Here is a 16,522-nt window from a genome sequence, read left to right on the forward strand (position 1 = left end):
AAGACATGCCATTAGTCTCAATGGATTGACAATAGTCCGCGCTTTGTATTTGAATGGTTAAAAAAAGTCCGTATCATAAAACAGGTCAGTTGAACACAAATCAGTGACATGACCTCAGAGATACTGGTGTCAAGTGGAAAAAACTTTGGAATTCTATAGTAACAGACCTTCCTATCAATCTTCTAGAGACATATATCGAAGCCAAATACCTAATATTATGAACAGAAAACAATGTTCGACCAGATAACCATAGTTTGGGGCAAAAAAAGCGAAGGTGACGTTTCATTTGTACCATAGGTTTATATAAGCCGTATTTATATTAAGTATACCATAGAATAGCTCATTTTAAAAATACATATGACACATTGGAATCATTGTCAATAAAGTAGTTTCTAAACTGTTAGAAGATAACTAAAAAGACATAACAACATTTGATTGAACAGAAGCAATAAATGGTTGCGTACTTCAAATAGTTGTCATACTTACTAGTGCAACATTAATCTAAACGTAGAAAAGTATCTGAAAATAATAAAAAGTTACGAAAGAAGTTATAATGTACACTAACAGTTTGCAAGACGTGGAATTATTTATCACAGCAACTAGAATATGCTAATTGTAATACTTTTGGCATTGTAAAAGAACAATGTATATTACACACGAGATAAGCAGAACATAAACAGACACAGTAACAAAGAAAACACTTTATAAAATATCTTGAAAAGAACAATAATTCCAATTAAAAATTACGAAGACACTTTTGAATAACCACAACAGCATGAATACTTTGAAAACGATGTCCTCCATGACTCCTGCAAGTCTCACAAAGAAATATCAAAAACTCATTGCGAGCCGAAAGAAATTGAAAAAAAAGGATAAATAAGACAAAACCAAAAAAATGAGTTTCAAAAGTCGAAAATTTTTTTTAAGGACACTGTAATACCTTTTTTAAATCTATAATCGTTATTTTCAATTGTACAAACGATTAAGAAAAGTCTAACCAGAAAAATAATCCGTTTGTACATAAACTGGAGACAACTGAGTGATATGTGGCCATTTATTACGGAGTCAATCAAAACGAAATAGTAGCAACCTGTCAAGAAAGCGGTTACAGATAATATGCTGAAGAGGATGGGAATTAATTAAAAGCTAGACCATTACATGATATTTGGAAATGAAAGAATAACCGAGTAAGAGACTGCATGTGTAAAGATCCAAAAGCATGAATAACAGCTGAAGTCATTTTAAAACATGACAGCGCAACGCTTAACCCAATACGAAGACCTTGAAATTATGTTTTGGTAATAGGTCTGATGAAAGTCAACAAGAAATACAAGGTATAACACCATATATCTAAAAACTTACTTTATAAACGGGGAGTAATACAAGCAGTCTAAGTGGTGTATAGCGCATGTTTGTACAAAATAAAAGGAACTTTGATCAAACAACGACAAATAGGTTATCAAAGTATTAAAAAATCTCCAGCATTCAACATGACATGATTCTTTACACGAAGGCAAAAAGAGAAGAATTATTTTATAACTTAAGCGAATAATAAAGACTACTTGCACTGCAAGCAACGTCTGCCAATGCAAATAAAGACCGTATAGAATTAATTACTTTATAAAATAACTCTTAAAATTACAATATCACCGAATAATAAGTCCTAAGTCATTTTCACACAGCCCCAATAGCGCAGGTAGTATCAGCCGTATCTTCTAAGAAACTCCTCCAAGTTTGAAGACAAACGACAAACAATTAGTCGCAAGCCGAAAAAAATAGACCAGGGAGGATAATTTAAAAAAAAATTGTAAGAAGTCGAAAAAAATTTATAATGACTTGGGAGTTACTTTAATAAGATGAGAATTCACAAATGTACGTATGGGTATTGTTAAAAAAAGTCTAGCCGAACACAAAAAGATACAAAAGTGAAAAAAGTCATAAATACTATGTCTAAAGACAGTTTTAGGCAATGGTATCTTAATGAATAAGTGTGCCATTTATTTAGAGGTGTGTAAGTTTATTACGGAGAGGATCTGCGAGAATAAGGAGCAGAGCCGAAAGAAATTAGAAACATTAAATACTTAAGATAAAAGGACAAAGAAAAATATCAAAAGTCGAAATAATTTCAGAACTTCTAACAAATACTGGTAATGTTTTCAAGATAGTACGTAGTATTTATCAAAAAAAAGGAAAAAGGCTAGATATACAAAAGTTTTGAGATAATGACAAAGTCGTATGGTATTATAATGACAATTGTTTCAATGGTTCCCAAGTATAGTAAATATTGAGGTTGCATACTCTACAAAGCTATAAATAATTCTTTAAAGACAAATAAGATACTGAGGATGAGAAATGGCGGCAACTAGATAAAATTATATCCACAAAATATTGTTGACAAGTAATAATTTAGGACAGCAGCGCCTCTAACACGATTTAAAACGAAGGACGAATTAATATCCAACATGATATTGTTGTTTCTAAGACGACACAGCAACCAAGACACGAAGTAACGTGGACAACAAAGACGCGAATGTAACAAATAATCAATTATACACGACATCATGCATACTCAATAGCCAAGGCAACCAAGAAGCGAATACAACCCAATACGGATGACAACAATATCCAAGCCAACAAAATTTTGATACCAAATAACCAGGACAACAATATCCAAGACAACAAGATAGTCCGATTACCAAATAACCTAGACAATATGGTATCCTAGATACCAAATAACCAAGGCAATAAAGAAATATAGACGACATAATTTCGAAGACAACACAATTTCAGAACAACATGGTATCATGGAGACACAATTCCCAAGACAACGACTAAACGCAGACAGCAAAAAACAAGTGGGACAACAAAGAAACAAAGACAACGCAGTCTCCAAGACAACAAGAGGTCGAAGAAAACAAGGTAACTAAGAGAACAATATGATCAACACACCATAATATGTAAGAATACAACGAAATTAGGCCAACAGCGTGAGTAAGGAAACAGGGTATCCAAGACAACATGATATCTTTGACAAGTAGAAATATACGACAGCTAGATACATTAGTCAGCGAGATTTCTAAGGGAACCAAGTCCAAGGCAACCGAGTATCTAAGGGAATAGTCTATCTAGGGCAAGGAAGTATCTAAGGTAAATATGTCAAAGCCAACCAGGTATCTAAGATAAATGTATCTAAGACAACCAGATATCTAAGACAACTAGACAGCAGGATCTCCAGGAGACCCAGATACTCAAGACAACAAAGGATCTAGGACAATGAAACAAGTAGGATAACAGGGTGACTATGACAACAGGATATCTAAGACAACCCAATATCTAAAATAACAATATACCTAAGAAGACCAGTAACTGAGACAACCAGACAATCCATACAAAAAGATTCCTAAGACGACGACATCACTAAGACGACGACATCACTAAGATGACGACATCACTAAGATGACGAAATTACTAAGACGACAACCGCACTAAGACAATAATATATCTAGGACACCAAGATAACTAAGACAACAAGAAGGGTTACCTTGTAAAATATCCATGACAACAAGATATATAAGAAATCCAAGAAATGGTATATATATATATATATATATATATATATATATATGATAAAAGAATAACTAAGGCAACCAGATAAATATGACAGCAAGGTATCCAAGACAATTAGATTACTAAGACAACTAGATATCTATGGCAAAACAATAATATAAAACAACAGGATAACCAAGGATACTATGTAACTAAGAAATAACCAAGACAACTAGATAACCATGACAGCATAATTAGAATGACATTAAACTATAGATATGGATATTATCAAATACTATGACAATATTGGATAAAAATGACGATTAAGGATAACTATGGCGAAGAAATATCACTATGACCACCCATATCAACATGACCACACATATCATTAACACGACAACGATGTTGCCTACGACAACGATGTTGCCTACGACAACGATGTTGCCTACGACAACGATGTTGCCTACGACAACGATGTTGCCTACGACAACTCTATTACCTACGACAACTCTGTTGCCTACGAAAAAGGGAATCAGAAGGATATATAAAGGAAGGTAAGAAGAGACTAAATACAAATCAATTAGGGTATTAGGCGAAAATTGGGGGTTGGGGTTGAAGGGTTCCAGGGTGTGTGTCACAGGAAGGAGCTCAATCTGAGCTAGAACACAAAATCCTGACTGCTTTTTGCTCAATATTAATTCAGCTGCACAAAATCCTGACTGCTATTTGCTCAATCTGAAGCATTCATAGTGCAGACAGCACCCTGTTACCAAGGTTCGGTTGTAGAAAGCCAGTTTTCAAGATGAATAAGCCTACGCATGCAAGATTTCTCCCAACAATCAGGTACCATTTCATTTCATAACCCAAACAGTCAGACATCCAAAAGTCAATCACCCAAAGGTCAAGAAATTGAATTCCGGATCCTGAATATTTAATTACCGCTCATGTAGTACCATTTTAGGACCATTTGGGCTTAAAAATTCAATTCCCGCTCATGTAGTACCATTTTAGGACCATTTGGGCTTAAAAATTCAATTCCCGCTCACGTAGCACCATTTTATGACCTAATGGCCATAAAAATTGAATTACCGCTCACGTAGTACCATTTTAGGACCATTTGGGCTTAAAAATTCAATTCCCGCTCACGTAGTACCATTTTGTGACCTAATGGCCATAAAAATTCAATTCCCGCTCACGTAGTACCATTTTGTGACCTAATGGCCATAAAAATTCAATTCCCGCTCACGTAGTACCATTTTATGACCTAATGGCAATAAAAATTCAATTCCCGACTCTGTGCTACCACTGTGTGACCTATAAATCGAGCTAATTCGATTCCCGGCGATGTCGTACTACTATGTGACCTACAGATCGAAGAAACTGTAATTCAGAACGATGTAATTCCATGCCATAATTTTACCATGAACAGAAAAATATTAAATTGACATGTTGCCTAAAATCCTCCTACTAGACACACACTACTGTATGTCATCGAGATAGTAATGTACAACCTCCTAACAGCCTACCTAAAAAAGCCCAGTTATAGCTGTTGTTATTCCTGTTGCTGGTATACTCCATTCATTGTCCCCAAAAAGTGAAGATGTCACCCAGTTACACCTAGCTGGTTCTTATATTATATGAGCCACGTGAATATCATGTGATCTCACGTGAATATCATGTGACCTCAACTGATTATGATGTGACCATAACAATGGCTAATGGAGCCATGAAAACTTTGAGTCAGACAGTGATAGTAGCTGTCAGGAGGGAATAGGCAAACAGGACAGATGGAAGAATACTTGCAAGGACAAAGAAAGAGAGGATAATTATTCTATTTATTATAAAAGAGAGATAGAAAGAAGTAAAAAGGAGAGACGGTTATTAAATAATATATCTGATGACGGGAAAGAAAGAAGAGAGATAGTTCGGCTACATTTAAGGAAAAAGGTTTTTATAGTTACTATATTTGGCTCAAAAATAAGCAGTGATCAGATGTGATAAGTCATTACTTATAACAGATTTAAAGATTGATGGCTAAGACGTACTATTATTTCTGGCCTCCACTTGACATTTATGAAGCAAGGGAGACACATTTTGAAAGTGTATTATAACAAGCCCATGTTATTTGTATCTGTTTAATATAAAAAAGGCGCAGTGAGTTCAAACAATAATGTTATTTGTTGAAGATGCACCTGTCGTTAGTATATAAGTCACTAACAGTATTACTAGTGCTTTAGATGTTCTCTAATTGACCTTGCATATCACCATCTCTTGTATGAAACAAACAAAAGCTTACCATAAAAATATATCTACTTAGCGCTGAGTACACTAGAAGAGGGGTCTTAAATTCACATGTAGCAGTATTAACATTATAAAGAAGTTACATCTGAATGGCATGCAGTGATACTGGGACAAGACGTAATTATGGAAGCCCTTTTTGACTAGGCTCTTTTCAAGTCATTTCGTCTAAGAGACAGTAATTTAAATTCAATACAAGATAATCCTTTACTAAATGCTTAATTTGCTCTTGTATGCATGTTTGTTAAGTCGGTGCTTCGCATTTGTTGTATTGGTGCCTCTTATATGTTCCGTATTTGCATTGGAGTAGTCTGTACTATGGTGAGATAGTCTTCTGATGCACCAGTCCTATGGTTGATATCAAAAATAGGCTATAAAGGTATCAAAGTAAAAATAACCTGTTCTCAAGAGTCAAATGATGTCCTATTTGTATTCTTATTGTGTCTAAACTAATAGTAGATCCAATCTGGACTTACGATTCATTTGTTTGTTCATTTTACTTAAATAGATGTTTATCCGTGTATTCTTATTTAAGCCGAAAGAAATAAAGTAAATACACTGTGATATGACTTAAATATGGACAATAAAGTCAAATACTTTTTTCTGTGGCAGCTTGAAGCTTCCAAATCTTTACACATGCATTAAGAAACACTACTAACGTGTCTCCAGTTACTTTCAAAATGAAAGCTCAAGAACTGGTCTCTAGCCGAAAGAAATAAGATCAATACTTGGTGAAATGACTTGTTCATGGACAATAAAGTCCAATAATTCTCTTTGTAACAGTTTCAAGCAGTAGCAACTTTACACATTTCTTTACAAGTACAACGAGCTTGTCTGCAAATAATTCCAGATTAATAACTCAAGAATTGAACTCTAGCCGAAACAAATAAAGTCACTACTTCGTGAAATAATGTGTAAAATGACAATATTGTGCGAAAGAATATTTTGTAGACACTTTCAAATAGCGAGACTTTCACGGATCTATTATTTGGTATCTTGTACGTCTCTCTAGGTAGTTTCAGAATAAAAGCTCAAGAACTGGTCTCTAGCGGAAAGAAACAAAGTGAATACCCGCTAAAATGACTTGTACGTGGACAATAAAGTCCAATACTATTTTCTGTGACAGTTTCAAGATTCCCACACTATACGCATCGATTAACAGACACTAAGCGCGTGTCCCCAGTTAATTTCAGATTGAAAACGTTTGAAATGGGCTAAAGCCGAAAGAAATAAGATCAATACTTGGTGAAATGAATGGTAAAATTAGAATATCGTGAAATATACTTTCCGGGGGCACTTTATAGCAACCTCACCTTTAAAAGTCTGTTTGGCTTGGTCTTTTAAGTATTCTCAGTTAATTTAAAGTGGAAATGTCAAGAAATGAGCTCTAGCCGAAAAGAATAAGGTGGAAGGTCGAAGTTGGAACACTGTAGGAAATGTTTCTTTGAAAAATAGAATGCAAGTTGACATTTCTACACCACATGCATACGCGGAAATAACACGTCCGTGCACGAGTACAGCAGCTTGGTACTCATTCAAAACAAGTGAATAACACGGCAGAGCATGTTTAAGACACAAAAAACACGTGTATAACGCGTCCGTTTAGCCTGATAAAGCATTCTATGCCTGTACATAGAAAAGCAAGGTATGTCACGTGAAAGTCACGTGTATTATTAGTTATAGGCGTATGTTGTGTTACACTACCTACGCGAAACTCCGCCAGAATTATAGCTTAGGGGGGAGAGCGTCGGTCTTTAAAAGCGGGGTTTAGGGGTTCGACCCCGGCCGGCTTCACTTTTTTGCACTTTTGACATGGTAGCTTTTAAGCCTAATCTCGCCCACCAGCGTATTCCTGAGGCCGAGGCGATTCTCCCACATATTTTTGCTAAAGATTTCATAAGAAAAATATTTCGGAATATTTAATTACCCACTACTAGTCATAGTCGGTCAGTGGCACTCAACTTTTATGTAGAACTCGAGTCGGTGAAGTTGGTCAACACAAGGGAATTATTTTTTTATGCTTTTATTCGATATTAAGAAGGCTTATTCGCATAAAGCCAAAGTTTTACAAGTGCAAGGGCTTAAAATGGGTTATGATGAACGATCTTTATTGACATAATTGTAAGAATGAGGCAACAGTGATGCTACTTGTACAGTATTCAGTCTACAATGTCCAGAGTTCATACAAACTAGTTGAGCGTTACAATAATGGTTGATAAAGGACAAAGTAACGAAATTGGGTTGGCTTTGTATCCACTTTCTTTCATTCACTTGCTGAACTCCTATCTTGACTAATAAAATGTTGAAGGAAACTTTTAGGAGTCCCATTTTAAAAGTTACATGTTATTGTTTCGAAAGGCCGTATTATAGTCTACAGCTGAGTGCTGTAGGTCTTCTTGCAACAATTCTAGAGTCATATATGGAAGCCACTTACCCATTATTACGAACAAAAAAAAATAATTGACGAGACAACCAGAGTTTATGGCAGAACATTGTCCAGGTTGCAGAGTTACTCTTATTTATACCATAAATCTAAACTAGTAGTTTTCGTAACAATTTTTGCAAAGACCATTTCAGCGTGAAGCAAGACATGAAAACTTGACAGCAATTGATTATAAAATATTTCTAAAATTGTAAAACATCAATGTCAATGTACATTACAATAGTTTATTGGACAAATACAACAGACTAGTTATTATCTGCAACTGTCGTAGTGTTTACTAGGGCAACTGTGAGTAAAACATGGAAACGATTCAACAAAACAACGAACCAGTAGCGATGAAGGTATTAAAGCTACCAACAATTTGCAAGCCATGGAATTCTTATCACAGCCGAAAGTTTCCGATAATTGATATAGTTTTAGCATAGAATACAGACATTGTTTATTACACACGAGATAAGCAAATCCTGAATCCACTCATTATTGAAGGGGAAATAGTCTAATGTATTAAAAAACAAAGAATATTGACGATTAGTAACTTTGACAGCAGTTCTGAATACCCACTACAGCAAACTTAGTTTACATCGTATCTTCTACATGACTCCTAAAAGTCTAAAATAGCATTATCAAGTTTTCGTTCCACACCGAAAGAATTTGGAAAGAAAAGACACGTTTGACAATCGCAGAAAAATATTTTTCCGAAGTCGGCAAAAATTTTTAAAGACATCTGGCTAGTGCTATTAGGTCTAGAATTGTTGGCTCTAAGTGTTCAAACAATTAGAAAAAGTCTAGCGAGTAAAACAGTCCTTATATTAGTAATATATCGTTAGTAAATGTGTAGATTCCAAAATGTTACTATGGAGTCACTCAACACTACATAATAGTATCCTACAGAGTGAGCGGTAATAATAAATGGTCTTTACAGCACGAATATTACTTATAAGCCAAACATCTACTTTAAATTTACTTATAAAATGTTCACGAGTATGACCGTTACACCCCCAAAAATATGAATAACATTCTGACTTCTTTTTGCCCATTTCAGCTGTTCTCTTAGCCAAATTAGAAGGCCTTGTGGTCATTGCTTATAAAATAGTTGGAATAGATTGAAAAGAGATACCGAACATCGAACAATTGAATTATAGCCCTACGTAATAACCAGGGAATACTATAAACACTTTTAGGAATATCTAGCTCATGTTTATGTAAAGTATATGAGATTTAATTAAAGATCGAAAACGTTGTGGTTTATATATAAAAAAACCCTGCAGTAGATATGACATGAGTCAATGCACAAAAACAGGAAGCGGAGGATTCTTGCAATAATGTAAAGGAACAATAGAGACTATTTACACTGCAAACAAGGTCGTCGGATTCCGAATTAGAGCCATATTGAACTAAATACCTCACAGAATAAATAATAAAATGGACAAAGTTAATAAATCACTTCTTTTAGGACACTTTTAAACGATCGAAACATTAGAAACCGTTATAGCAGTACGTTCTACATTGGTCATAAAAGTATGAAAAGGAAATACTGTAATGGGGCACCTAGCCGAATACCATTAAACAAAAAAAGAAAACTTGAGGTAATCCTCGAAAAATATTTCTCAGAAATCAAAAAAAAATTGTAAAGACATGGCAATAGTCTCATTGAATTGACAACAGTCCGCGCTTTGTATTTAAATTGTTAAAAAAAGTCTTTATCACAAAACAGGTCAGATGAACACAAATCAGTGACATGACCCCAGAAATACTTGTGTCATCTGGAAAAAAACTTTGTATTTCTATAGTAACAGACGTTGCTAATAATCTTCTAGAGACATATAACGAGGCCAAATACCTAATATTATGAAAATAAAACAATGTTCGACCAGATAACCAGAGTTTTGGGCAAAAATGCGAAGGTGACGTTTCATTTGTACCATAGGTTTATATAAGTCGTATTTATATTAGGTATACCATAGAATAGCTCATTTTAAAAATACGTATGACACATTGGAATCATTGTCCATAAAGTAGTTATTAAACTGTTAGAGGGTAATTAAAAAGACATAATAACATTTGATTGAATAGATGCAATTGATGAGTGAAAACTTCAAAAAGTTGTCATACTTACTAGAGCAACATTAATCTAAACGTAGAAGAGTATCTGCAAGTAATAAAAAGGTACCAAAGAAATTATAAAGTCACGAACAGTTTGTAAGACGTGGATTTATTTATCACAGCAACTAGAATATGCTAATTGTAATACTTTTGGCATTGTAAAAGAACAATGTAAATTACACACGAGATAAGCAGAACATCAATGGACACAGTAACGAAGAAAAAACTTTGGAAAATATCTTGAAAAGAACAATAGTTCCAATTAAAAATTTCGAATACACTTTTGAATAACCACAACAACATGAAGAGTTTGAATACGATGTCCTCCATGACTCCTGCAAGTTTCACAAAGAAATATCAAAAACTCATTGCGAGCCGAAAGAAATTGAAAAAAAAGGACAAATAAGACAAAACAAAAAAATGATTTTCAAAAGTTGAAAAAATTTTTTTAAGGACACGGTAATATCTTTTTTAAATCTAGAATAGTTATTTTCAATTTTACAAACGATTAAAAAAAGTCTAATCAGAAAAATAATCCGTTTGTAAATGATCCAGAGGTGATAACTGAGTGATATGTGGCCATTTATTACGGAGTCAATCAAAATAAAATAGTAGCAACCTGTCAAGAAAGCGGTTACAGATAATATGTTGAAGAGGAAGGGAATTAATTAAAAGCTAGACCATTACCTGATATTTAATGAAATAATAAACGAGTATGAGAATAGATGTGTAAAGATCCAAAAGCATGAATAACAGCGGAAGTCATTTAAGAACATCACAGCGCAACGCGTAACCCAATACGAAGACCTTGAAATTATGTTTTGGTAATAGGTCTGATGAAAGTCAACAAGAAATACAAGGTATAACACCATATATCTAAAGACTTAGTTTATAAACGGGGAGTAATACAAGCAGTCTAAGTAGTGTATAGCGCATGTTTGTACAAAATAAAAGGAACTTTGATCAAACAACGACAAATAGGTTATCAAAGTATTAAAAAATCTCCAGCAGTCAACATGACATGATTCTTTACACGAAGACAAAAAGAAAAGAATTATATTATAACTTAAGCGAATAATAAAGACTACTTGCACCGCAAAAAACGTCTGCCAATGCAAATAAAGACGGTATAGAATTAATTACTTTATAAAATAACTCTTAAAATTACAATATGACCGAATAATAAGTCCTAAGTCATCTTGACACGACACCAACAAGGCAGGTATTATCAGACGTATCTTCTAAAAAACTCCTCAAAGTTTGCAGACAAACGACAAACACTTGGTTGCAGGCCAAAAAAAATTGTCCAAAGAGGAGAACCCAAAGAAAAAAAATTGTAAGAAGTCCAAAAAATTTTATAATGACATGAAAATAAGTGTAATACGATGGGAATACAGGAATGTACGTATGGTTATTGTTAAAAAAGTCTAGCGGAACAAAAAACGAGAAAAAAGTCAAAAAATCATGAATACTATGTCTAAAGACAGTCTAAGATAACAATGCGACCAAGACAAGTAGATATTCCAGACAACCAAATAACTAAAACAAGTAGATATCCTAGACTACCAAATAACCAAGACAAGTAGATATCGTAGACAACCAAATAACTAAGACAAGTAGATATCCAAGACTGCCAAATAACTAAGACAGTAATATATCTAGGACACCAAAATAACTAAGAGAACAAGAAGGGTTGGACAGTAAAATATCTTTAACAACAAAATATATAAGACATAAAGATATGCAAGGCAACGGTTTATATACGACAAAAGGATAACCAAGGTAACAGGATAACTATGACACCAAGCTATTAAAGACGCCATGGTAACCAAGACAGCGATATATCCAAGACAACGGGATATCTCAAACAACAGGAAATCTCAGACACAAGTTACTAAAGACAGCCAGATAGCTAAGAGAGCAAGGTATCCAAGACAACGCAGTATCGATGACAACAAGGTTTTCAAGACAACAATATATCCAAAAAGTGAAATACCTAAGACAACCAAACTTGCACAACAACGTCACTAAGACAACGGAAAAACTGAAACAACCCGATTGCTACGACAATAACATATCTTATACAAACCGACAACCTAGACATCTAGGTAGCCATGACAAATAGATTACTAAGACGACAGGATATATATATATATATACGACAACCAGATAATTACGAAAAGTAGACAATTAAGGCGATTAGGTAACTATGAAAACCAAGTAACTAAACAGATAAGGTAAGTAGATTAACTCGTATATAAGGCAACGACGTAACTAGAACAACGAGGAGGTGAATACAATACGTGGTTTAAAACAATATAATATCTAAGACAACAAAATGATATCTAAAGCAACAAAATATCCAGGACGACAGCATGAGTAACGCAACAAGATATCTTGGACACACACGAGAATAAGACAACATGGTAACTAAGACAACAGGGTATCGAAGACACAATAGTATCTAAGACAAGTGGATCAATATGAATGTAATTAATCACCATGACTATGATTAATCACCATGAATAAGACTGATCACCATGACTATGATTAATCCCCATGACTAAGATTAATCATCATGACTAAGATTAATCACCATGACTATGATTAATCATTACGACCGATATTGAACACCACTCAGATCAATATGACCACACAAGTCAATATAACAACACAGATTACTATAGATACAAAGAGAACAGGGAATACCAAATAACAAGACAACAATATTTTAAGGCAACCAATTAAACTTGAAAACTGGATATCTAAGATAATCAGGTAACTCAGACGACCATGTAACCATAAAGATAACATAACCATGACAATCACATCATTATGACAACCAGATCACTAAGACAACAAAATAGTAACCCCCGATGAAATCTGGAATGAAAAAAACGCACGGCTATCTTACGTGGAAAAATGAGCTCGTTTCAACGGTACTATTTTCGATCCATAGAAATGAGAACTCATTGACTTATTTGGGTTTCAAATTCATCAACTATGTACACTACATTATCTCTCAGCCTACCCCTACCCAAGCCAATTTTGCCTGCCCATAGTAACCCCCGATGAAATCTGGAATGAAAAAAACGCACGGCTATCTTACGTGGAAAAATGAGCTCGTTTCAACGGTACTATTTTCGATCCATAGAAATGAGAACTCATTGACTTATTTGGGTTTCAAATTCATCAACTATGTACACTACATTATCTCTCAGCCTACCCCTACCCAAGCCAATTTTGCCTGCCCATAGTAACCCCCGATGAAATCTGGAATGAAAAAAACGCACGGCTATCTTACGTGGAAAAATGAGCTCGTTTCAACGGTACTATTTTCGATCCATAGAAATGAGAACTCATTGACTTATTTGGGTTTCAAATTCATCAACTATGTACACTACATTATCTCTCAGCCTACCCCTACCCAAGCCAATTTTGCCTGCCCATAGTAACCCCCGATGAAATCTGGAATGAAAAAAACGCACGGCTATCTTACGTGGAAAAATGAGCTCGTTTCAACGGTACTATTTTCGATCCATAGAAATGAGAACTCATTGACTTATTTGGGTTTCAAATTCATCAACTATGTACACTACATTATCTCTCAGCCTACCCCTACCCAAGCCAATTTTGCCTGCCCATAGTAACCCCCGATGAAATCTGGAATGAAAAAAACGCACGGCTATCTTACGTGGAAAAATGAGCTCGTTTCAACGGTACTATTTTCGATCCATAGAAATGAGAACTCATTGACTTATTTGGGTTTCAAATTCATCAACTATGTACACTACATTATCTCTCAGCCTACCCCTACCCAAGCCAATTTTGCCTGCCCATAGTAACCCCCGATGAAATCTGGAATGAAAAAAACGCACGGCTATCTTACGTGGAAAAATGAGCTCGTTTCAACGGTACTATTTTCGATCCATAGAAATGAGAACTCATTGACTTATTTGGGTTTCAAATTCATCAACTATGTACACTACATTATCTCTCAGCCTACCCCTACCCAAGCCAATTTTGCCTGCCCATAGCACCCCGAATGAAATATGACAAATTTCTTCAAAAATAGCTACACTTTGAGGCATTTCAAAAATGTATAACATGACCCCCCTTGGATTGGCTGAAATGTAGTTACACACGTTTAGAGTCAAAAATCCCGATTTTAAGCAGGGAAATGAAATTTAAATCGTTTTTAAAATAGATTTTAGAATAAACTTTAAAATTCCGGCTTGGTTACGCTCTGCGCCTTTAAAAGGGCTTTCGAATGATACTAGTTTCAACGCCGTCGGACAATAATTGATTGGCTGAAAATGTTTTTAAAATCCGAAAATGGACAAAATATCTCAAACTCCGCTTTTAACTTTTCTGATTTTTCTGCAACAAAATAATTTTTTTAAAAAATTGACTTTTTTGGAGATTCCTGTGCGATGATTGGCTGGACAGCCGCAGGCATGAAAAGTACTAGTTTAGGATTGTTTCTAGGCGTACTTTAGGTAAATTGTACGGGATACTAGTCTATTTTCATGATGAAATCGCAAAGTATTGTTCTATATAATTGTTTCTTGCTTTTTTGGTCTAAACTTATTTTCAAGGTAGGATTCATTTGTTTGGCTGACCTCTAGCATTATTATAAAGTACAGCCCAGTTTTATTACAGACTGTAACTTTGTTATTTTACTTCCAATATGGAGGGCCAATATATCTTTGGCAAATTATCACCTTGTAGAAATTAAAACTATGGGCCCTGCTACTGTTTATGTATAAAAAATAAGTAGAAATATGTAGTTTAGTTGCTTTTAGAAAAGCAAAGCCCTTCTGTATTACAAATTTTAGCAAATGTCAAGCAGAAAAAACTGTCGTCAATCGGTTCAACATACCCTAGAGTGACCCTGTATCATTAACATGTAGGATAAAATTAGTTTAGACGATTTGTTATCAAGTTAATAAAATAAATTACGAAATACCAAGTGATTGCATGTATGATATATATTATAACTGGGAAATACCTCGATTTAATTTAGGACTCACCAGCTCTTCTTTGAGAGGATATGGGAAGACATAGTCGAATTTAACGAAGTAAGGATGAGTACATTAAAAAAAATAATAACACTTCAGGTAGTAACTGTTTGCAAACAATCATTACTTATAAACAATTGGAATAGGTGTACAATGATAAAGGAACTTCTACACTGCATATGGTGTAGACGAAACAAGAATTTATGCAGTTTCGAAAATTCCAATTGTTAAAGACATAAAAAACCCAACAACAAAGCCAAATAATACTTTCGGAAACTTTTAAAAGACTAACGCAATCCATATCGGTTTAAGAAGACCTGCTACTTTCATGATGCAAGTACTAGAACAAAATACCAAGCATACGTCCCAACCGGAAAGATATTTGGAAAAAAGTATCTTTTAAACAAAATGCAAAAAAATATTTTTCAAAAGTCGAAAAAAATTTACAACGATATGGGAATACTTTTAATAGAATTCTAAGCGTCTGCGCTCCGTACACAAATTGTTAAAAAAAGTCTACATCATAAAACAGGTCGGATAAATAAAAGTCATATACCTAACCTAATGTTACCTGGGCCAAATTCACAAAAGGTTGAATTGCCACAATAATTGGCCTACATATAATAATTATAGAAACATATTTTGTAACCATCTACGAAATGTTATGAAGGAGGAACAATAATTGACTAGATAACCCGACTCTTGGGCAAAGAAACTTCCAAGTTGTAGAGTAAATGTTATTTATGCCACAAGTCTAAACTGCTAGTATTCGTAACGGTTTTAGCATAGATCAACTCTGTTAAAAACATGATATGAACTCCTAAGAGTCATTGATGAGAAAATAACTCTCCAATTGTTAGACCACAACTTCAAAGTAAGCTACAATACTTGATTAAATAAATGCTATAAATTGGGGACAACTGCAACAGTCGCCTTGATTACCAGGGCCACTGCGAGCAAACTATAGCAAACATTTAACAAAATAACAAACAAGTAGCGATGATGTTAGTAAAAGGACCCACAAATGGCCGGCCTTGTAATTTCATTTCATAGCGACAGGTGTCCAATAATTGATACGGTTTTAGCATAGTATAAAGACATTGTACACTAC

Source organism: Mucor mucedo (genome assembly GCF_025094135.1).
Source record: "Mucor mucedo strain NRRL 3635 chromosome Unknown EV154scaffold_156, whole genome shotgun sequence".
Classification (NCBI taxonomy): domain Eukaryota; kingdom Fungi; phylum Mucoromycota; class Mucoromycetes; order Mucorales; family Mucoraceae; genus Mucor; species Mucor mucedo.